At 38.6% G+C, this 25,598-nt stretch overlaps 1 protein-coding gene across 6 annotated transcripts in view; it reads right to left on the bottom strand.

Moving 5' to 3' along the window:
* Dlg2 (discs large MAGUK scaffold protein 2) overlaps positions 1-25,598 on the bottom strand; it is a 1,891,758-nt gene that overhangs the window by 390,208 nt on the left and 1,475,952 nt on the right. The gene's annotated exons all lie outside the window — the stretch shown is intronic.

Below are 25,598 nucleotides of genomic sequence, written 5' to 3'. Positions count from 1 at the left end.
CTCGGTGATGGGACATGAAAGGGCATGGGCACGATTCAGCTGCTGACCAGGCTTTGTTCCATCCCTTGCATTGGGACTATTGATGATTTACAGTAGTTAGAGGTGAAGCTTTTTAGCCAAGTAAATTATTAAGAAGAAGCAAATGATAAAACTGATATGAAGAGGCGATGTAAAGGGACAGACGTGAACTATCCCAAAAGAGTGTTTTCCAGTATGCTTTACTAGCTACTGAGTCTAAAATATTTTTTTAAGGCAAACCCATCAAATTCCAAACTAGGTCTTCCATCACAGCATGGATATTCAAATTTTAAATCATGTCAGACAGTTTTTGAGCCTCTACCCTTCAAATAAGCTTTTAGTGTTAACTTGGATATTGAAATTATATTAATTAGCGTAAGGGTGAAAGGAGCAGGTCTGGATAAAATAGAGGTGGAATGATTCATATAATCACAAATATTTACTATATACCTAATGTGTGTTGTATATTCCCTAGAATATAGGAATAAAACTGATGAAAAATAAGTAACAAGCAAAATTCTTATTTTCATTGACTTGTATTATAGCTGCAAGTAACAGAATAAAAACAAAATAATTATGAAAATATCTATCAGTGACCATTCTAGGCCACAGGAAACTACTAAGAGCCATGGGGAGGGGATTACCAAGGGGGGGGGACAGAACTGGTGTAAAAGGTTAAAAGGAAACAACGGTCCAGTTATTAGTTAAAGTGGGATGGGGGAAGTGGAAGGCAGGGTAGAGGAGGGTGTGTGGGGAAGAATAAATAGCATTAAAAATACTTCAAAAAAGATATATAGAAAGGTACTACTGTAGAAGATTTCTAACACACATACATGCACACAGACAGATACAGAGACAGACAGAGACAGAGAGACAGACAGAGACAGAGAGACAGACAGAGAAATAGAGAGGGAGGGTTGGAGGGAGGGAGAGAGCGAGTGGGAGAGGGAGGGAGAGAAAGAGAGTAAGAGAGAGAGAAGATGGAATTACTCTATTTCAGGGCAACAGTGTCCTTACTAGACAGCACAGGCAACGAATAAACAGTCTAGTGCCATGAATGGGTGACTTTTTTGAGAGTTCTTGGCCAGTGATTCCTCTAGACCATAAACAGTAAGCCTATTGGTGTTGTTTTTGGTTACAGCTAAACTTGATGGTAAGACAGCTCATACTTAGGTCATAGGACATGGAACAGTCAACCAGGTAATGACCTGAAGCTTCATTTCTACTGGTTAGCTTTTATGGTGCTGGAACATGCTATGCATATTAATGGAAGGGAAGTATACCTCAGGCATAGCCAGCCGCGGTGAAGCTTATTGCCTACAGTAATGGCTGTCCTGGAAAAACACACCCACTAGAGTAATAGTGAGAGTGATCAACCACTTTCTGCTTGACTTCCTTCTCTACAAGCTAAAACGCACACCTGACACTGTTACAAGGTCAAGAGTTTATGGCTAGATTGGTAGTAGGACCTAGAGAAAAAAAACCTCCTAATATCATTATGCTAAATAGACATAGTATTAAACCAATCCCATCATTATACCCATCATCTGAAAAGCTATTTGTAATAGATAACGATTAATACAGAGACACACAAATGGTTGAAGTACAGAGACCAAGAGACTGCTGAATGTCCAGCTCTGGAGGGTATGCATATTCTATGCAAACATATGCACATAATCTCCTCCCAGGATTCATAGAGCAGAAGGAGTGTAAGAACCAGAGGAAACCATGTCTTCTGGACACGCCAGGGCAGTTGCACACATGCACTTATAAAAGTTGCAGCAGCATGCAGAAAACCAGTGCAAACACAAGCCAGGCCACGACCCAGCACAGAGAGAGGAGGTGGCCATGCAACCCACCCCTTGCTGTGGAGTCACAAAATGAGAGGGACACAAAATGAGGTGGGTAGGTAGGAAAGGTGGGTATGGAAAATGTTAGGGGGGAGGTGTAAATAGGATTAGAACATGTTGTAGGAAACTCTCAAAGAATTAATAAAAAATTAGAAATTCAGTAACAGTTATTCTCTTCTCGTTTGTTGAAGTTCAAAGGCTGCTTCTAATCCCTCTGAATTCTCCCTATATATAGGACCTTTAAGACTGCCAACTGTTGAACACTGAGTGACTACCCACAGACAGTACAGATAAGGAAAAACCAAACAAAAAATGTTTAGCAGGCTGAAGGTGTGGCTCGGTTGGTAGAGTGCTTGATTAGAAGGCAGGGAGCCTTAGATTGGATCCCTAGCACTTCATAAACCAGGCTGATATTCAGCCACCTTTAATCCCAGTTCTGGGGAGGTAAAGACAGGAGGATCAGAAGTTCAAGGTTTAAAACTGAAACCAAGTTTAAGTAAAATAAAACTCTGCCTAGGCTCTTTGCATCAAAATAATAAAGGTTTAGGGGCTGGGAAGATGGCTCAGGGGTTAAGAGAGCTGTCTACTCTTCCAGAGGTCCTGTGTTCAAATCCCAGCAACCACATGGTGGCTCACAGCCATCTGAAATGGGTTTCAATGCCCTCTTCTGGTGTGTCTGAAGACAGCGACTGTGTACTCATATACATAAAACGAATAATTAAATCTTAAAAATGTCTGTATTAAAACATGGGATTTTTAGGTTGAGTGACAATAGTAAATGATCTCTAAACATTTTATATGTAGACATATATATATGAGCATACGTATAGATACTGAATATTTCAATATAAAAATGTCTCCTTTAAATTCCAAATTTCTGTAGCTCTAAGAAGTCTATAAATGATTGATTTCCTCATGCAAAAAGAGCTTTTGGAAAACTTTGTGCTTTAAATAGCAAATTATGATTTTGTTTTACACAGACCATAAGACAGAAAATCATAAAGATGATTTTGCCATTTATCACAAGTCTACTGATGAGAGAAGTTTTTAAAACAACTTTTAGGAGCATTGCTTTCTTTTCTCAGTTTTTCTTATGACCACTTTTTATTAAATGCTGCTTAAAAGTTCATGTCATATGCAAAGGATTCCCCTCAATAATTTATTTAAAGTTTTATGTGATTTAAGTTTTTCTCCAATTACTCTTATACAACCTACCTACTTCTATCTTAGGTACATAAATCTTGTCTTTGTCAGATATTAACACCTTCCAGATATTTCTAGACCAATAAAATGTTTCTCTCAGCTTTGCTATTTCCTCAAGGAATACTTATTCCTTTTTATATCCTCATATATCCAGAAAAATATGACGATAGCATAATACGGTTTTGACAATCTTACCAAACTTTGTAAATACACAAAAGAACTTTTCTGCTTTGAGAGGTGATGATTAAACAGCAGCCATAACCAGTTGCCAGATGGTTGAGTGTATACAGTAAGTAGGATATATTTTATACAGGATAGCTGAGGGTGTTTTCAAGCTGAATCATTTGATAAAGTAGTACCAAAGATAATAATTTCTGAATAGATGACTGACTCTCACTGCCAACTCTGGGCCGTGGAAATTGGGCACCAAGGGCCAATCTGTCACACCTGAGGGTTTATGGGTAAATTAGCTGGAGTCACATTCACCACCTCACTTCCATAGCAGGAGCCATCTCAAATACTCTGTATCATTTGCATCTCCCATGTTTGAAAGCTCAGTCATGTCGGACTTCCTCTTTCTCTGTCAGTTTCCAAGAATTACTGGTTCTTCTTTTTGAATACATTCATTTTGGTGTCTATATCATGATGACCCTGTTACTGCTAATGCAGAATAGAAGACCTGAATTCTTCCACTACATTGCTGAGTGACCTTGCCTCAGTGTCCACACCCATAAGGTAGTAGTGACAGGTCTCACATGGTTGCTTGTTTTTGGAAAGAGGGGATTGGGGAAAAGAGGGGACAAGGTAGGATGAGCATGAAGCAGGCTGGAAATGTATAAGGAGATTGGAATTTTCTGTCCTGTGTGCTAGAAGAGATGAGTTTTGGAGAAGACACTGAAGAGATCCTTAAACCACCAAGTAAGGAGTGAAACAGGCATTCTGCAAAGCCCCCAGGTCCTTCGCATCCATGAGATGTGTTCCTGATGCTGTGCTCTGCTGCCAATCAGGATACCACACATATACCTTACATTCTATCACAGTACTTTCCACTTGCCAAATCATAGCTGTATTTCACCACTTTTAATGGAAACTATCTCTTCATAGGAAATGCCACCAGCTTCCTATTCTTCAGAGTCTAAGCCACAGCTCCTTGACTATAAAGGATGCTCAATACCGGGAATTGATTTAATTTTATGAGCATGGGCAATTCATTTGTCCTTTAATGAGTTTCCTTAGCAGTAAACAAGAGCTTTGCATTTGAACTTCAAGCACTCTCAGTAATGCTGTGTAGTAAACTTTCTAATTAAAAATATAAAATTACTTTCTAATCATTAAAATATGAACACAAATATAAAAATTGATTTTGAAATGAGTAGGAAAAAACCTCACTGCATTCATTTTATATAGAAAGTCTTTGGAGGCAGAGATGCATGAATAATTTTTCTGATGTACTACCTTCTGGTTTCTGCCTCTACTTCCTGTCTGGATGGGAATTTCATTGAGGGCAATTCATAACTGTTCCGTGTATACTGTTCATTGATGCTCAGCCTTAAAAGACCAAACAAAACCAAAAACAAATGAAAAAAGAACAAGCAAAACAAGCAAGCAGGTTTCTCATAAAAGTCATATCCATCTTGTGGACATTCTGAGCATTTTATTTTTGCAACCAGACTGAGCACATTGTATTCTTAGCACCACTTCTAATGAATCCAGTCAAACAAGCAACAACACCATCTAGCTTCCTCTTCTAGATCCCAGAATCTATTGTTTCAGTATAGTAGAGTTATTTTGCATTTTTTCTCCATCTTAAAAATTAATTTTTTATTCATTTACATCACAAGCTTTACCCCCCTTCCTAGTCTCTCCTTACTGAGACCCTTCCCCCATTATATCCTCCTGTTCTCCTCTGAGAGGATGGGGATTGCTGGATCCCCCAACCCTGGCAGATCAAGTTTCTGCCAGATTAGCCACATCCTCTCCCACTGAGGCAAGACAAGGCAGCTCTGTTGGTGAATAGATATCACATTCAGGCTACAGCTTTAGGGAAACCCAATTAACTCTCGTCTTAAAGTTAATGATCCTTGGTCATTGATCATTTCCAAACTTTGAAACAAACCAAATCTCTAATCTCTCTCTCTCTCTCTCCCTTTCCCTCCCCCTCCCATTCTGTCTTTGCTTTCTTTCTTTCTTTCTTTCATTATTATTATTATTATTTTTACAGTCTAGTCATTGCCCCTCCTCACGGTCAGCTCTTCTACAGTTCCTCACCCCACTCCTCCTCCCCTGTCTTCAAGAGGATGTCCTCCCCCACTCCTTGGGGCCTCAACTCTCTTGAGGGTTAGGCACATCTTCTCCCACTGAGGCTAAACCAAACAGTCTTCTGCTGTATATGTGTTGGGGCCTCAGACCAGCTTGTGTATGCTGCATGGTTTGGTGGCTCAATGTATGAGAGATCTCAGGGGTCTGGGTTAGTTGAGACTGCTGGTCCTCCTACAGAGTCATTCTCCTCCTCAGTTTCTTCCAGCCTTTCCCTAATTCAACCACAGGGGTCCTTGACTTCAGTCTTATGGTTGCATGTAAGTATCTGCACCATGTCTCTGCATGTTGGGTCTCTTGGAGGACAGCCATGTTAGGCTCCTGTCTGTAAGCACCCCATAGCATCAGTAATAGTGTCAGGCCTTGGAGTCTCCTCTTGGGAAGGATCCCAAGCGGGGTGGCATTCACTAGATCACTTTTCCCTCAGTCTCCTACATTTTTGTCCCTGTCTTTTTTTGGGGGTGGGGGTGGGGGGGTAACAGGTTTTTCTGTGTAACCCTGGATGTCCTGGAAATCACTCTGTAGACCAGGCTGGTCTTGAAGTCAGAGATATGCCTACTCTGTCTCCTAAGTGCCGCATTAAAGGTGTGTACTACCATTGCCTACCTAAACTGCTTATTATAGGAGAACTGGCAGATATATTATTATGATCATATTGTTGACTCATTGTTCAATCAGTTAAAAATTAGTATTATAGTATACAGCAATGCAGACTAGAACAAAATCTTAACAGTGAAACAATGGAAGCAAAAAATGTGAAATTGTGTGACTTCTCATGAGCCTAATGACATAGAATAATCTTGCAAACATCAGATCTGGTCATTTGACTCGTGAATAATGATTCCCCAGTGGTCTCTTATATTTCTTGCCTTTTTCCTAGAAGATGCACTGGCTATCTTTATTTTGGACCATAATTTCAAGCATATTAGTTAGTGTAGTGGATAACCTTGAAAGATAGACAGTATCTCTGGAGTATAGAGTAGGCTCACTGCTCATTAGAAAAGCTTCAGGTTCCCTACACTGGCTATTCTTTGCTGCACTGGAACTCACATCATTCACAAGCATCCCTAGTATTCTCTGTGGTGCTGTATGAAATCAGGGTTCAGCAAATTGCTGACAATTTTGATATTCTGGCTATGATATTAGTGTGAGTAGCAAAGTCTTTTGATCTAGTATATCAAGATTTGATCTCCAATTCTTTGCCACTGATCATGACAGTATGGAAGAGACCTGGTTAGTTTGCAAGTGAAGTGAACCCCAGAGATTTGCACTCTCCTGCTTAAACCTGTTTAGCCTGCTTTTAGTAGCATTTCATGCATTGAGGATCAATGCTGGTAAGAACAATATCTCACATGAAAATAATGACTGATGTTTAATGTGTGGAAAAGGGTGTTGCATGCTATATAATCCTTACATTGATCCAATCTGCATCATCTAGTAATGATAAATTAAGACAGAGATCTATTTTGTTTTGTTTTGTTTTAGAAGAACCAGAGTCCTTTGTCAAAAGACATTGAGTTTTGACCTCCGTTTTACTCATCTTTTGTCTGCTTAAAACTCCTTTAAAAAGCCTCTCCTGAGCCTTCATTCTCATTCTGTGCATGTTTTCTCTGAAACACCTATCACACTTTATGTTCACTGTAGGATTAGCTGAGGAACCCTGTCACAGTTTATCTTCTGTGTGTCTTCCATCCTCACAGACTTACAGGCAAGGTATCAGATGATTTTGTCCTCCAAAGCTTTTAGCAAGACAGATGCTGTGAATGTTTTGAATTAATAACCACATCTATTAATGGAGTATATTCAAGAGAATTCAAACAATTTAAAATGCTGTTTACATTGTGCTTTTTAAAAAAAAAATTTCTGCAAGCATCCAGCCATGCAGCTATTTCACTTTAGTTAAAATATATATACTGAATTTATTTTTTTATTTTGTTTTTCTTTCTTTCTTTTTTTTATTACGCATTTTCCTCAATTACATTTCCAATGCTCTCCCAAAAGTCCCCCATACCCTCCCCCCCACTTCCCTACCCATATTATTAAAATAAATAAGACATGAGAGCTTAGTCCCCATGTGACTTTTTTTGGGGGGGGGATTTTCAGAGTCTGTAAGATACCAGAGAACCATAGAAAACATAGCCTAAAGTAGATGTTAATGAATATAGAGGGCAAACAGATATATTTACTATTGTTTATTGTTTTTCTTGGCCACATATATATATTTTGTGGAACACTTACTGAGAGCTATATTATCCAAAATATTTTATCCTAATTGGTTGCCAAGTTTTTCTACTTATTAAATACCCTAAATGCCCCACTATGTTTTCATTATCACCGTTTGAACATTTGTTGCCTTTAAACTTCAATGGTCTAGTTAATCTTTGCCACAAGTCACTTAAAAAATATCCACAAAGAAAGGTGTACACAGCTGTGTGACAGATGGGGCGTGTCAAAAATTCTGACATGGAAATTTCTTCTTTAAGTAACTAATTCAAACAAATTATGTTATTTTGCACCTTCAAACCTCAAAAATGGCAAGTGGAAATAGTTTTGTGAATGACTGTGTGCGGTTAGAAGCAAATTCAAGTTTAAATATTGCTAATGGGAAGGTTGCTATGCTAGATGAAAATATTTAATAAAGGTAAGCCATGTGCATAATTTTGGAGTCAGGGAACAGAGGAAAAGTTTAACAAAACGTCTTACAATTCTATAGAAACAGCAAGTTCCATAAAAAAGTTGATCACCAGGGAGGGACCTATAGGGTGCTACCCATCCTAACTCAATGATTTGTTACCAATGGATCTTAGAGGAGGGAGGGTCATTGATTTCAGCTGTGCACTCACTGAGGTGCCTACCAATCTCCTCTGAATAGGTCCAAGCTCATGGTTTGATGACTCTGATTAAACTCAGTGCATCTCAAAACACAACACAACATAACACAACACAACATAACACAATAACAACAATAAAATCATGACTTTGGGAAGAAGATGGGCAATAAGAGTAGTAAAAGGGTGGGGTTTTATAACAATGGGAATGTACCTTACATATGTATGAAATTTTGAAAGACCAAATTAAAAGTTGTTTAAGAAGCTGATCATTCAAGGACATATTAAAAATGTTGGCTTCTACTTTTAGAGAACGGGGTAGCAAGAGTAAAATATAAAAGGAAAGAATACTGACTTTGTGGATCAAGTTCTCACTTTATAGCAATGCAAGACACTTCCTATGTGGCTACTTGAAGTAAACATTTTCTCCATTGTACACACAAACTTCATTAGGCCTTACAAACCCAAGGTCCTTGGATTATTGAACAAAGATGCTGGATGACCTGGGAGGGAAAGTGGCTGGGGGAGGGTAGTTGCGGGGAGAGGGGAACCTGATCTGGTATTGGGTGAGGGAAAAGGACTGAAGCCCTGAGGGCCAGCAGAAAGAATGGAAACAGGCAACCTTGGGAAATAGGAGATTGGGGGACTCTTCAAAATGCACCAGAGATCTGGGAGATGAGAGATTCCTAGGATTCAAAGGGAGGGACCTTAAATGAAATGGCAGACAGTAGGGAGAGGGGACTTATAAAGCCCATCTCCAGCAGGAAGACAGGACATCAGTGAGGGATGGGGTTTCCATCCCATAGTCACACCTCTGACCCATAATTGTTCCTGTCTGAAAGAATTACAGTGATGGAAATAGAGAGGAGCCTGAGGAAAAGAGGGTCCAATGACAGGCCCGAAGCTGGACCAAGCTCAAGGGGAGGTCCCAAGGCCTGACACTATTACTGAAGCTATGGAGCGCTCACAAAAAGGGACTTATCATGACTGCCCTCTGAAAGACTGTACAAACAGCTGAAAGAGTCGGATGCAGATATTTGTATCCAACCAATGGACAGAAGCAGCTGACCACTGTTGTTGAATTATTGAAGGCTGAAAGAAGCTGAGGAGAAGGGCAGCCCTGTAGGAGGACTAGCAGTCTCAATTAATCTGGACCCCTGAGATCTCTTAAGCACTGGACTGCCAAACAGGCAGCATACATCAGAAAATATGAGCCCCCCAACACACATACAGTAGAGGACTGCTGGGTCTGTGTTCATTCTGCACACCTAACCTTCAAGAGACTTGAGGCCCCAGAAAGTTTAGAGGTCAGGTGGGGTAGGGGGTGGGGACACCCACGTGGATCCAGGAGGGTGGGGAGGAGGTATGGGATGTGGAACAGTTGGAGTATAAAATATGGAGTGTAAAAAATAAATTAAAATAAAAAAGATGCTGGATGACAAATATACAAAACCAACAGCCAATAAACCAGCTTACTACAAATAACCTTGAAACAGTCCATGTCAGTGGGCTCCAAAATCTGATCACTAAATCACATCATAAGGACTTGTCCTCTCTACAAAGGCATTAGAGTTTAGTAGTGACAGGCAAATGAATTGGTTCTCTCTCTCTCTCGTCTATCCATCTATTGTCTGTCTGTCTGTCTATCATCTATATTCTATTTATCACTTATCTATTTATCACCTATCTATTTATCACCTATCTATCAATTAATTAATCTACCTCTATCATACCTATTTATCTATCTACCTACCTAATCTACCTGTATCATCTATCTATCTATCTATCTATCTATCTATCTATCTATCTATCTATCTATCAATCATCTATTTATCATCTCTCTTTATATGTTGTTCTTTCTCATCTCAAACTCTATGCACAAGATATGCTTTTGTTAATTATTCAGAAAACTAAAAGTATAATATAAAAGGTGCAAGAAAAATATGAAATTACCAAGAAGGAAGAGCCAGTTTCCTCCAGGGCTTTCTAAAAATGAACCAGAAAAGGTTGCAGGGAAGATGTGGAACTGAAGATCTTATATTGATGTTTTAGATATCAAAACTATGAAACAATGTTGACTGTGGGGAAACAGGTTAGGAAAGAAAGCTGAAAAGACAATAGTAAAGTCATTCACCAGAAACCCACCATGTCCTAAACACTGGAACATATGAATTGAACCCAATTTAACAACAATAATAATGGGTAATACTTAATGGGTGAGAAACAGTGCACTCAGTATGCTGCATGTTACAGAGTAAGGAATGTAAGCAAAATACAGTAATATTCATACGTAGAAAATCTGAGAACATGAAACTGCAAGGATGTGGGACCTTTCTTTGGTTCACATTGAATGAATCACAATGGAGCTATATTAGAATAGAATGAGAATTATCTTGAAATACCTAGATACCATCTTTAAGCCTCAATATTCAGGATTACAAAAGTATATTGACTAGGAGAGATAACTTAATTCATAGCATGCTTGTGAAGATTAAAATGAATAAAGTAGTATGTGTAGTAGAGTGTTGAATAACTGTCATTACTGTAATGATTATAATCTCTTCTTGACATTACTAATAAAGGAAGTTTATGCTCAGAAGTGGCAAGATGTTCCTAAGGAAGCCATGATCTCCTTTCTAGTCCTTTGTTGCCCTCTGGTCATATGTGGCTCTAGTTTATGATTTCAGTAGCATTTCATGGTACCACTCACCTCCAAATCATTAGAACTTGTCCTAAAGATTGTGGTTTAAAAAATTCCATAATCATTTGGGCTACTATTCCAAGCATAGAAAATATTTACCTGTGTAATAAGTATTTATTGAATTAATGATTACTGTTCATGGGTATTTTGTGTGGGTTATCGGACAGAGGCAGGACCCAATATGCAGCCACTTAGCCTTGGTGGATTTTGTTCCCTTCTATAATTGAATATAGCTTAAATGAACTAAAAGAAAAGCAAGACATCATACAATCATCAGTAGATTTAAGTTTAAACCATTGGAATGATGGTTTAGTGAAAGCTACATAACACTTGCAATTGTAGACTTGTTATTATCAAGTGCTACACTACACAACCTTGGTCAAATAGTTTCCCCTTCCTGAGGCTGTTGCCCCGGTTGTAAAATGGGGAATATTGAAACATATGATTTCTGGAGCTCCGTTTAGTGGGAATACTTAAGGATCTATCTAGCTGCAAGGTGCTTCACTAGAGTAATTAGTCAAGGGAATGAGTAAATAATTCTTGTTAGTAAAATGAGTATCACTCTAGAACAGACTTGGAGTACTGTGATCAATATTATCATCCACTGTCTACAGCTTTGCCTGCCTTCTCATTGGTAAGTATATGAAATTAATATCTCTAGATGAAAGCTCGAATGGCCTATTATCAGGCAATGTTTAACATTGCAAAACAGGGAAATTTATAGTGGTAATATAAAGAGAGAAAAAAATTTAGCCTTGTAAGTTTGTTGAGAATAATTTTGAATTTATGATGAAAAGAAACAGAAAATATCTGAAAAAACAGAGAATCATGCTGGACTATGTCGAATTCTACTCTGTCCTTGATATGCTTCATCAGGGATTCCTGAGTAGGAGAAAAGGACTTTAATGCCTAGGAGTAGTATCACATGAGATCTTAGCTACATCACAGCTTCATCTAGTCTGGCTTCCTGCGAAACATTTGATGCAGGTCAATACCAAGAAAGCCTGGAAAAGCTCTCTGTGTTCAAGACAAGAAGCTTCAATGTCTCTATGGCTCCTTTTTGCCCTAAAAAGTGATCCACTGGCAAGTCTAATTAGGTTTGATACCTGCAGATGTGGGAGGTGTGACTAATTTTGCTAGGCTCTAAAAATGGGACAAAGAATTGTATCTGAGTCCTTTGTTAGTCATTAAATTAAATGAACAGTTCAATAGTAAACTCAATAGAGCAAATGAACAAGGTGGATTACACACTATGTTAAAAAGTCGAGCAGAAAAGATGCCATACAAAGAGAGCTTTAGTCACTAAGCAGGATAAGGAGCAACTTGAGCATAGAACAACTACACAATACTGTATGGCATCCCACCAGAAGAGGACTCTAGCTCTAAGGTAGAGTTTTGGAGTTATTAGAGTGACACACAATGGCCTCAAATAACAACACTACAACCAATAAAATCCTTGGCTAACAGGCAATATTTGCATTAATTCGACATTTTCTGCTTTCAATGGGTTCAAGGACCTACAAGACAATGAACATCAAATGAGCAGGCACCAGTGGGAACTCATTTTCCAGGGATTTAAAAATGTGTACTATTAAAGGTTATACAGGTGCAGAGAGTAGTTGTTTAAACTTAAACAAAAATGGTGTTTTTCATACACCTGCTTTGACAGCACATTTTAGTTATTAGTCTTCCTAACAGCTACTAGTATAGCAGTGGTCATTGAGGAAAGCATATCATGAGTACCTACTATGTGTTTGGTACTACTTGGGGGCTAGAGGGGACACTAAAAGTTGATACTGAGCAACTCTATTCAAGAGGATTATAATAGTACAATGAGGCAAGACTATAGAAACTCATTATTTGAAAATAAAATAAAAGAGTTTCTCATTAAGCAATAATAAACTGGCTTTCAGTGGACAAAACATGACACCTTCTGAGAACCCAGAGAGTCACAAAGATAGGAGTATTTGGGAAAGAGTCATAGAAGCAGCTAAAGCCTGGAGCTATGTTTTGGAACAATATTAGAACTGGGACTATTAGGAAAGCACAGGGAAAGAGCTCCTTGTGGAGGGACAGGGAAGCCAGAGGGCACTGAAAATGAGCAGCAGAACAAAGATGAAGTACAGGTTCCTGCTTGAATAGAGAAGCCAGCTAATCACAATGCTGAAAAAAGATTCAGGTTTAGTAGATGAAATTTCTTTTCTTCATTCTATGTTGCTTTCCCACAAGTTACTCTTTCCACTGCATTATAACTTCATATTAGCAAAACTTGAAGGCTAAAGTTATAATTTTCTCCTCCTGTGCACCTTGTCTTAGATCAAGTGTTTTGTGAACTAAAGCTTTTATTTCACTTCTTTCTTGTGTGTGGGATTTTGGCCTTTGTAGTTTAGCTCAGCTCCTTGGCATGCATAGCACTACTGGGTGACACATAAGCATGCTGGTTTTACAACAAAATACCTATTCTGTGCCTTATTGCCGGCCCATGTTGTCTCTACAATTTTCAATTCCATTCTCCATCCAGTTAACTTTATGATATTAAATAATATTAAGTTATTAAATTACTTTACTATTCAGCAGTGTCAAAGATAAGCCCCAAAAACCCTCGAAGAGTTTCGTTCCTAAGTCTATGCAATAAATCATGAACAGAGGCATCAGTTTAGGGAGAAAAGCATGGGGAAAAATTATGACAGTCTTTCTGTCTGCTTCTAAAGGAAATGCAAAACTTTCTGTGGGTTATGCAATTATCAAATGTGTTTTCTTATTTGAGTGTTTTTAAAAAGTGTTCAGAGAACTAGTTGATCTCTTCAAAATGCTTATAAAATAAGCATCTTAGAGTGGCATAAAGGAGAAGAATTCAGCAAAACAGCAGATACAGCAAAACACAAAGGCAAAAATCAAAATTGTAGTTTGCTTTTCTCTGTCACTTACAGAGGGGTTGATAGTAGATTAAGGTAATTCTGTTCCATAGATACGCAGTGGAGAAAAGGAAGAGGGACAAGACTTCCGCTTACATATGTGAAGTGTACTTTGTCAGATGGAGAGACAGAAAAAGTTATTTATGATATCTCTGTTGAGGTTTGGTCTTGCTGTCTATTATAATGCTAAGTGTGGTCCCCAAGACTTGGAGTCAGCATATAGACCCAATTGACACTATGTGATCCTGCTCCCAAGTTATTTTTGATTGGTAAACAAAGATTCTAACAGCTAATAGTTGGGCAGAAGAGTCATAGGCAGGGTTGAAGAGGGTGGTCTTGGGGTCAGAGAAGAACCATAAGGGAGAGAAGGTAAAGGAGGAAGAAGAAGACACCATGGGTTAGGAGTCAAGAGAACACTAAGGGCTGGCCAATTGGAGTTAAGAACAGCCCAGATTGAAACATGGTTAAGTAATAACTCGGGATTATCAATAGGAAAGTAGATTCTAATAACAGAGAGGGTAGATATCTACCCAGTACTTGTGCTGATTAAGGCTTATTGTAAATATAAAGGGTTTTTTGTGTGTATTTTATCTAGAAACTGATTGATCAGAGGTGGGGTAGAAACTCCGGGTCTGGATTAAATAATTTACACAATATTTTGGCAACTCAATGTCTGGCAAAAAAGCAGGAACTCCCTAAGATAAAGAAGGGCACCAGAATGGGCAGAGAAAAGAGCACGTAAGGTGGAGGAGGAGGAGGAGTATGAAGGAAGTATATATAGATAAATGCATACATTTATATACATGTGATAACCATAATGAAACTCATTACTTTGCAATATAACTTTAAAAATTTATAAAAAATAGACAACATTAATTTCAAAGGAAAAATATTAAAGTTAACAGTAAAGCAAATTTATTAATGTATATATATATATATATATATATATATATTATCAAATTTATGAGTGAGTTACATCTAAAGTATGTTCTACCTGGATTTCTAATATTGGTGGATTACAAAGTCTAAATCCACAGAGTTTTGGAAAGGGAGTCATCTCAAAAGAAAAGGTTTCTGGCTGTTCTTGTATGAAGGTAGTAGTTGAAGGGAGCAAACAGTGGTAATTCAAGAATACTTCCTGCTGACTCCAGAAGGCCCAAGAACCCACAGCAATAAGAATAATTTAAACACACAATTCTCAGACAAACAGGCTCTTTGGTTTAGCAAATGCTGGTCATCACTACACTTTATGCTTTAGCATGGCCATGATTTCAGATATAGAAGGACATTTAAATCTCATGGAGGCTTTTGTCCAATGAAGGACGGTGGACGGCAACAGTATGAGCATGTTGTCATTCAGAAGTTATACTTTAAGTTTTCTTCAGAGAAGTATAAATGTGGCAATAAACAGTACTCATCTACGGATTTGGAGAAACATTGACCTAGAGAGCATTCATAATTCCAGAAGTGACATATGGGCTTGTTCAACCTGTGACTTATGATTAGTCTTCATGTGGCCCTGGACACATATGAATGAAGCCCAATACATGTGCAGACAACATTATCATGTTGCAATATCAAAGGGCTGGAAACCCTTAGGACAAAGTATGTTTGTAGTTTTATCTGAGGTTGGAGAAGATCTTACTAACAGTGCAGTTTAACTAGTGGAAAGAGTAGACCTGACAGTGGTGGTGTACTCCTTTAATCCCAGCACTAGGGAGGCAGAGGCAGGTGAATCTCAACGAGTCTGTAGCTAGGGCTACACAGAAAAACTCTGTCTCAAAAAGTGAAACAAACAAACAAGCAAACAAAAGTGGAAAGAGTAAGGAAAGGGGCTGCTGTAACTAGTAGATCTCTCTGTTTTATTTCAAACTAAATGCAGTCATTTGACTCAGTTAATATTCTGTTGGTTATTAGTCCCTCACACCCCACTTCTCTCTCAGTGTGCACATCCCTTATCTCTTATTTTAATCATCATAATAAATTAACATAACTTTTAAAATATCCTTTTACACATGCCCCCTGTAACAGTACCTGCTATGTAGGCTTCTAATTATTTTCCTGATTGGCGTGCTTCCCTCTATAAGGTTAGGAGTCCCTTTAGCAGTGGTTTTAATAAAAAAAAATCTGAAAATCAAAGACCATGACTGTTTTTTGTAATATACAGTGGGTTGTTCCAGTAACAATATATGATGGGTATTTAAATATGTAAATTGAAACCCAGTAAGATGTAGTCACTGATAGGCAGGAGGCACAGAAGATTGTTGAAATCTAGGGACAGGTACACATTCCAATACTGAGGATATGAAAAGTCAGAGGAAAAGTCATTGCTGAGTGTAATGGACAAGTGATGGATAAAAGGAAGCATGTCAAAGGGACAGAGAAGAAAGAAACATTCTAGACACAAGTGGGACTATATACTCATAAGTAGTATGTGGATATCAAAAGGAGGGTGGGCTTGAGGGATTGTGCAAAGCAAACATCTGAGATAAGCTTTCACCAAGATAAAATATAAGGTTCACAATGTTCCCACTGGATTCATAAACAAAAGTTTGATGACTTTTGGACATTTATTTCAGAGGACAGACAGATAAGAGCTCTTGAGCTGTGAAGATCAAATGGAATATAGAAGGGGAGATGAGTCATCAAGCTGGAATGGTATCACTGTGTGTGTGTGTGTGTGTGTGTGTGTGTGTGTTGTACATGCAAATGTTTGTGTGGTACAGGGTTACTACCTACAGGGCCCAAAGTTTACTGTTTTGGTTAGGCTGCTTAGCTGGTGATTTTTAGGCATGCGTGTTTCTCCTCTTTAATGCTAAGGTCATAAGCGTGGTGGCCATGTCTAGATTTGCATTTGGGTGTTAGGGATTCAAACTTATGTCCTCATGCTTTTAGAGCAAGCCCTCTTATCCACTGAGCAAATTCTTCAGCCCCGTAGAACTCAACCTGTATCCCCACTCTAGCAACTGCTGTCTTTAAAAGTAAGATAGGACCATAAAATGCCTCGCATGTCGATTTTGTGTCAGGATTAGTAATTCTGTTTGCAGAACACTTAACAGAACGTAAGCACTTAGTAAATGAAGACTATTTACTGGAGGGTTTTATTTAATATAAAAAGTTTAAAGAGCACCAACCCTTCTAAATAACTGATCCCAATAATCTGTCAGAATAGGCACATCCTCTAACCTCCTCTCTAGTTAAGTGGATTTATATTATTTTATTTGAGTATTTAAGGTAGTAGGACATAATCTTCATTCCATTGTAACTACATGAATTCATGAACACTTTAATGAAGTTTTCACAGGTTATTGAACTATCTGCACAGGTCTACAGTGAAGAGCAGTTTTCTGATATTGTTGAACTTAAGGTTTTTAAGGTTTTAAGAGCTTAGACACAATCTTTTGTTTGAAAATCCTTTCTGGCTATCGTGTGTGTGACTTAAACATTACTTAATGCCCAAAGATATAATATGAACTTTAGGTCTATTTGTAATACACTTCACTTTTTCTTCCATTTATAGTGGGTGTAGGGAACATTAGCAGGGAATGGGATTCCTTCACCTTATCAAGTACTGACATTTGCTTAACATGCTGAGCAAATGTTCAGAATGACCAGCACTGAAAATAAAGTCCGTCTGCACATCTTAGTCTGCTCCTTCTCAGTCCTCTGAGTTTGTTGAATTGATTTTTGTTTTATTACATTTTACAGGGTCAATTAGAGTAGCCAAGAAGGTTATATCCATTATGCCCTCACTGTTCCTTTGAAACCTGAGTAGTGTAAATTCAATGATCCAAATTCCTCAAGACATATCAGAGGAAGGCATGTATGGTAGGACCTCACTTGGTGCTGCTGCCCATGGAGTACAAATGAACATAGCTTTGACAACAACAACAACAAATAGATGTCACATTTTTGCCATACACAATAAACATGCTGATGAAGTCTGGTTTCTGTGGCCTGATTTGGAAAACATCCACAAAGGATGAGGGATGGAATATGACCTGGCTGGAACATTCCCTTCTATCTACTTAGTCTTATGTCTTATGCCTGAGTGTAGACAGCTTTCTACTGAACATACATTCTACCTTTGAACCTTGAGACTGCCAGTCACTATGTGGGAGACACCATCCACTTATATCCTCTTCTGCTCGTGGGTCACCTGAGCGACATGTGGCCTGCTTCTTATCCATAAGGAATTGACAGGAAGATAGCCTATTTACTCTCACACAGAACTAGTATTAAAGGAGAAGCTTTTAATTTGTTTAAAGGTTTTATATACTTAATCCATTGAGAAATAATTGTATAAATGAACAAAAATATGTATTTATATATAGTGAAGGTGCCATGTAACAGGAAAAGAACAAAATCTTGTCATTTGGACATTTTTTTTGGGGGGGGGGGTTGAGACAGGGTTTCTCTGTATAGCCCTGGCTGTTCTGGAACTCACTTTGTAGACCAGGCTGGCCTCAAACTCAGAAATCCACCTGCCTCTGCCTACCAAGTGCTGGGATCAAAGGCATGTGCCCGGCTCATTTGGACAATTCTTAAAGTTCATTATTTCCCTGGTCATTATGGGATAGAATTTCATGTGAAAGAACTGTAAATCATGTGCAATCTTTTTAGTAACCTTTTTTTGGACTCACTAAGAAGAAAATGTCTGAAGACTGTCCAACCAGTGAGATGTGGGGTCAGGGAGAAGCTGAGTGGGAACACAGGTGGCTCTCTACTCTTTGACAAAGAATAGTGCATGGCTTTCTGTAATGGGGTTTCATTACGATGAGAATAAAGGATAAATCAGAAGAACCTTTTTAAAAGGATGCAAAGAAAGCAACTTTAGAAAATAAAGCGGGCTGGTGAGATGGCTCAGTGGGTAAGAGCACCCGACTGCTCTTCCGAAGGTCCAGAGTTCAAATCCCAGCAACCACATGGTGGCTCACAACCATCCGCAATGAGATCTGGCGCCCTCTTCTGGAGTGTCTGAAATCAGCTACAGTGTACTTACATATAATAAATAAAATAAATCTTTAAAAAAAAAAAGAAAAGAAAAGAAAATAAAGCAAGAAAGACAGCTAGAATTGCAGCCTCATGATGTGTAGAAGGTTTCTGGCCAGATTTTCAGGCGATACTATCCATGATCAGCAGTGGCTGATCCCTCTCTTTCTATCTACACGATCTTAGTCAGTGTTCCATCTCTCTTAAGGTAACTTCTGAACTCTGGGACTGTAAAAGTAGATCATCTTGTGAGAAAGAAAATGTCCTCAAAACGGAATGTTAATAATGCCCAACCAAAATAGCCTGTGCCTGTCTTGTCTATTTCCCTGCTGGAGAGGCAGGCAGTCTAGATGAGAGGCTGATTTTATGGGTCACAAGGACCCCAGAGGAAAGCGCTCCATTACTAAAATCAGGGCAAGGAATACGGTTGAGACAGGAACATAACTGCTCTAAAAGATTGAAGGAGACAACAAAAGCCATTCTTTTTCCCGTGGGGTAAACAACCTTGAGGACCAGCAGTCTCACAGGGCAACAGTCCAGGGGAATATGGGGATCTGCAGGAGGGAGTCAGGACTCCTGATTGACTGTGAAGTAGCTGTCGAGGATAGCAAGAATGTGCACAGAGAACCTTTGTAAAAGATGGTCAGTGCCTCACTTTGTGGCTTTCAGGTATGGCACAGAATCTAGAAGTCTAGTCTAGGCAGGGTTCCAGCACAGACAAAGGTGGGAAGGGAAGAGATGCAAACCTAAGATAGAATTCTCTAAGGATCTAGACAGGGACAAACGACAAAAGTTAAGTAAGATGTTGTAAGCAAGGAGAGCGTTGTGGGAAAATATTAAAGAAAATGGTAGGTTACACTGTGGGAATAACTGAGATGATGTATGAAGTCACCAAGGGCCATTGTAAGAAAGAAGGAAAAAGCACAGCAGTCTACTGATTATAATGGGATCTGGTCAGGAGCTTGTATGTTTCCACTTTTCTCCCCTGTATCCTCTTTCTCATGATCAGGTTAACCTGCATCTGGCACTAACAGGATTTCACTGACAGGAAAAATAGTACCTTCCTGAATAGCCACTGCTCTGAGCTTGCAAGTGACAGATAAAGAGAAAAACAGGCTATGGTCTGACATTTAGCTTCTACAACAGATTCCTGGATGTCTGAAACTCAAAGAATCCAAACTATAGCATCAGAAGAAACCATACTAGACCCAAAATAAGTAGAAAGAAAAGCAAAGGTACACACACAAACACATGTGTACACATGATCACACAAATACATAAATACACCTACATGTGTGTGCATGCACATACATGTGCTAACACACATGAACACATAAACAAACACATGTATGTTCATCCATGTGTGCATGCGTACACACATCTGTATATGCATGTGTATGCACACACACATACACACACACACACTTGAAATAATACAAATTATTTGTAGACATCTACATATTTGCTTTTTAGCATGGATGGCTGTTGATACTATATACAGAAGACACCATGTTGATCCAGTCACTAGAGCTACTGAGAACAAGAGTCAATCACATCTGGGTTAAGAATGTGCACATGCTCCAACTGAGTACTTGACATATATTAGTGGTCTGAGACACAGTTCCCTCATCTGGGAACCATGAAGTTTGCAGTAAATTGCCTGGTTTAACCCCCATCTCTGAACTTATGTTAGCCTCTTTATCTTTTAGCCTATAAGTTGCACTGACATGTAATTTCACCATTGTGCCCGAGGCACAAAAAGGAAGCAGGACACTAAAAGAACTCAAGAGAGATGGAAATGAAAATGATAACTAAGATTCCTATCTACTACTCCAAAGCTGGGCCATCTGTTCTCTTAAGTGGGGTGTTCACAAGACTATCTGCTGTGGAAGACAAATCAGTGATCAGATTGAACCTGAAAGCTGTTTACCGGACCCCAGGCTCTGGCACACACATTCTTCTTGTAGAAGAAAGGGAGATTTTTTTAATGTGAATTTAATGGTGCTGGCCACCTTGCCAGTGACCATTTTAAAGCAAATCATACAGCCAGGCACTCTAGGAGACACCCATCATAGCATCACCCAAGGCCGGGAGATCTGTTTGAGACCGGTCAATGTTACACTGTGAGACCCTATGTTGGGGGGGGGTAGGGGCTGATTAAAAGTTTATCCTTTTAATATGCATAAGGTCTGCCAAACCAAAATAAAGGCTTGAAAAGGCTGCAAGAGCAAAGTGATTTTAATCTCATAACAAAGATGAAAATATTCTGTATTGGAAAACGTTTAAGCATCTCTCTGAACACAGGTAAGTTTGCACAGCAGTCCTCCTACACTGCCAAGCCAACCATCTGTCCGCCTTCATAATTTACAGCATTCATAATTAGGTCATGAATGGGAAGCGCCTCTTATAGTAGTATTGTAAAAAAAACCATCATTTTAATTTTACTTATCCTGAGGTGTCTTTATCATGGGGAGACCTTATGATGTCACTTTGCTTATCAGGGGCTTCTCTCAGCAATTTATTTGTAACCACCACATCCTCCTAGAGACCTGGATAAATGAATGCTTTACAGTTGCTCCTTCCCTCCTGAGGAAGCTAATGACCAGAAAAGAATTACAAATCATCCACTCAGGTGATTTATAGAGAGTTGGAGTGAGAATTCTAATCCTCACAAGACTGAATTCAGAGGTTCTGCTTCTATTTATATACTAATAATTATTTGATTTTTCTTTCTTCCTGCCTATCATCCATCCATCTGTCTGCCTGTCTGTCTGTCTGTCCATGCATCCGTCCGTTAGCCTGTCTATCTTTTTTTTTTTTTGGTTTTTCGAGACAGGGTTTCTCTGTGTAGCCCTGGCTGTTCTGGAACTCACTTTGTAGACCAGGCTGGCCTCGAACTCAGAAATCCGCCTGCCTCTGCCTCCCAAGTGCTGGGATTAAAGGCGTGCGTGTCTATCTTAACAATAGTTAAATGGTGTATAGTGTATATAGATTCAGGACAAGTACAGAATAGATTCCAGAACCTGCCCACTCAGGTTCAAATTCTATTCATGTAAAAGTTCCCTTAGGTTCTTAGGACCTCAGTTGCTCCACTTGAAAAATGAGCACTATAATAACTCTTGCTTTCCTAGGGTGCTATGGTGTTTAATGGGATTATTTTTTGTAAATGATTAACTGCTAGATAATTAGTAGATTATATATGTATTTTTTCTAATAATAGCAATTGCTATTATTATAGTTTTGGTATCATCAAATCTATTACATGATGGGTACCATTTTTAATGTCCAATAAGATAATTAATAAAATAAAACATTGATTTAATGGGATTAATATTATAAAAGTAAGTCTTCCTGTTTTGAGACAGTCTCACTATGCAGTCCGGACTCACCTGACATTTGCCACTGGCCCTGGGTGATCAGTGTTAAGTCTTGACTATTTCATTTTCAGCGATTTTGTTTCATAGTTCCATGTATTTGTCAAATCAGGCACTATAATACTTTCAATACAATTGGTGCAATCATACCTACCTATTATGTTGTATAAAGATGAAATGAGTTACTACACATAAAACTGTTGCAATAGTCCCTAACACATGAAAGCACTCTACATGTTAGTAGTTTTAATTAATATCTGCAGTGTGGGTGTTACAATTTAGTGTTACTATTTCCATTCTTTTTTGAGTCCTACAATTTGTTGCCATAGTGATTTTGTATAGAATTTCCCTCTACAGAAGGTTGGTTTTGAAATTGCATTTATACTCTGACCTCTTACCACCACCAAATAATATGATGGTTGCCTAAGTAAATGCATTTATTATGCCTGAAACAGCAAAAAAGGTATCCTAAAATTAAGGGGGAAATATTCTTAAAGTCTCAGATAGAGACATACTTTGTCTTTTTTTTTAAAGCAGCAGATCAATTAAACATAATTATTCAATTTTCAGAGACTTATTTAAACCAGAGAAAGAGTTTTGGAATGAGACCAACCTGGGCTGGTTCGAGCTCTGGTATAACAAATTATCTGCTCCTGACTAAGCCTTCATTCCTACCCCACCTGCCAGCATCGTAGAGTGCCAGGGAGCTTATAAAGCAGGTGTGTTTGGTTGTGTGCATACTGTACAATTTTAATTGTTATTCAAAAATCTATTTTTGAATTTTTAAAGAAAATTCTTGCTCAAGTATTAAAATGTTAAAAAACACTGGGAAAGATGCTAAGGGGTTATTTCAGAAAATGTAGTAGTTGACAAGCAAAGCCTGATTCATTAGGATCCTTTGTACCATCACACTGTGGAGGGGAGAGGCTAGGATTTATATCTGGCAAGAACACCCTCATTCGTGTCAGGAGCCAATGGCACTCTCCGATGTTCCTTAATTCAGACTGGGCTTAGTGAGCATCTCATCCAAAAAAGTAGGGGATGCCTTTCAAACCGAAGCTGCCATACTGATTTAGCAAGAGCTGTGCCTTAGGAGCCAGACGACAGTCTTTCTCTCTGGTTTTAATTAAGAACAAGCTGAACAATCCTTTACATTGTACAAATCTTTTAAGTAAGTAAGAAAGTCAATGGTTTGTTCTTTGTCTTCTCTATTGGTGTTATCTCTCAGATTAAGTAGCGTGAGTAAGGCTCAGATTTTCTGTCATGAACCACAGTTGGTGGCAGAGTGGATGGGGTGTGTGGAGAACTGAAAGAGACACTGGTGCATGTAGAGTCAGCAGTAATGAGGTTAAAACTCCATGAGAGCCTGAGTATAGAACTGAGCATGCTCTACGTAGAGCCCAGAGACTCCACTTGTTTTCTTGCATCCCACAATGATAAACACTTTATATCTGACATATTATAGTAAGAGAAAGGCTGTTATAATAAGAGAAAAGAATATGTGTGAGTTCAGACCTTTAAAAAGTGAATAAACAGAGGTAGAAAATATAGACTATTAAGGGTAACACCTGAGTTGAAAAAAATCATCTATTCCATTTCTCTAGATTCCTACAACCATCCTATAATGGGAACAATATAGATATGACTATTTTAAAACTTCTTCATGAGCAAATTGAAGGGGCGCGCCCGCGTGCGAGAGAGAGAGAGAGAGAGAGAGAGAGAGAGAGAGAGAGAGAGAGAGAGAGAGAGAGAGAGAGAGAGAAAACAAAAGTATGTGTGATTAGCACGGCCAAAGAAAGGACTTGAACCTAACTTGTGTAGGTACCATTCATTGTTGGGCCCTCTGACATCACATAGCATGCTTGAATAAGGGTCCTAATGTCTTTTGTTTTTCTTCCCTTTCATTATTGTAAACAACCTCAAAACTCCTTTTTAATATTGTGCATTAACTGTATAAAATATTGGGTTTCATTATGATAGTTCCATGTATGGACAACATTTTGTTGTCTTTTAAGGAATTTTAAGTAATATTTATTATGGAGAAGAGTGTCCCTTCCAAGAAGCAATGCAGTTACCATCTAGTGAGTTTAACGAGTCAGAAAAGTGTCCCCCACCCCTCAGCCCCATGCATCAATCACTAAGTAGAACTCAGCACTTAGAAGAGTCTGAATCCATTGATCTCTGCAGTCTCAGCTCAGGTCATCAGGATGTCAACTCTACTCTATGCTATGGAAGACATGTGCTAATTTCCCTGCCTACACATGCTTTCCACACAGTGGGATGATCAATCTCTTTAAATGTACAGTTCATACAGCAGCTTTAAAGCTGGCCTAAACTGGCCCACTGTCTATAGTAAGAACTCCAGACTCTTCAGCCTGTCAAGGCAGTCCCTCTATCATGATCTTCAGGTAACTCCATTTGGATCACCCTCCTATAGCTGCACAGGACTCGCGCCACTCCCATACAAAATCCTGCTTTTATAAACCATCAAGCTTATTTCGTTTATTGCAAACACACTGCTTCTCTAATCTGAAAGATGGTTTCAGTGTCTTCCCAATACTTTCAGAAAAACCAGAAGCACAGTCCACTTTTGTTTGTTATCTGTTGCTAAAGTTTCTAAAGTTTGACCAGCTAGGTGGAGTGCTAAACCTCTTCAGTGCTTGAGCACTGAGTGAATCATCAGTTACTCTTTGCTCAAGTAAACTTTTAAACTTAATTGATTTCAAACCTTAAAATACACACACACACACACACACACACACACACACACACACACACACACACACACAACCAGCTATAGTATAGGGATTAGGTGCATTAGAAGAATAGACCTGTGAGCCAATATATATAACACAATGACTAAGTCATCTCTTGCATGTCATTGAGTTTAAGGGTGGAAACTATGTCTCACCCACTTTTGAATGCAAGCATGTAGGATATGACGGGCATGTGACAGTTCTGTGAATACATTCTCTTCAATAAGTGGAAGTACTATATACCTATAATGCTTTGAGTTTGTTTCTCATCCAAAATCTGCCAGCACATTTTAATTGGCTTTTAACTGTTTTGCCTGAGTCTCTCTTTTAAAATGCAAAATAATAATAACAAAGACCATTTTTTGTAAAAGAACACACGAAAATATGACATAGATGTTGAAAAGACAGCCAAGAATACTATTCACATTGCCTCAGGAGTATCAAAAGCAATAGCTGGTTCTTTCAAAGTGGAAAAACCAATTACAACATCAAAAACCTCCTGCTTTTTTTCTTTAAAGAAAAAGTGATGTACTAGATAAGCAGAAGTCTCATAGCAAAGTCACTTTCTTTCTTTCTTTCTTTCTTTCTTTCTTTCTTTCTTTCTTTCTTTCTTTCTTTCTTTCTTTCTTTCTTTCTTTCTTTCTT

The sequence above is a fragment of the Mus caroli genome, chromosome 7 (genome assembly GCF_900094665.2).
Source record: "Mus caroli chromosome 7, CAROLI_EIJ_v1.1, whole genome shotgun sequence".
Taxonomy (NCBI): domain Eukaryota; kingdom Metazoa; phylum Chordata; class Mammalia; order Rodentia; family Muridae; genus Mus; species Mus caroli.
The sequence above is the reverse complement of the archived record's forward strand: the minus strand, read 5'-3'. Positions and strand labels throughout refer to the sequence as shown.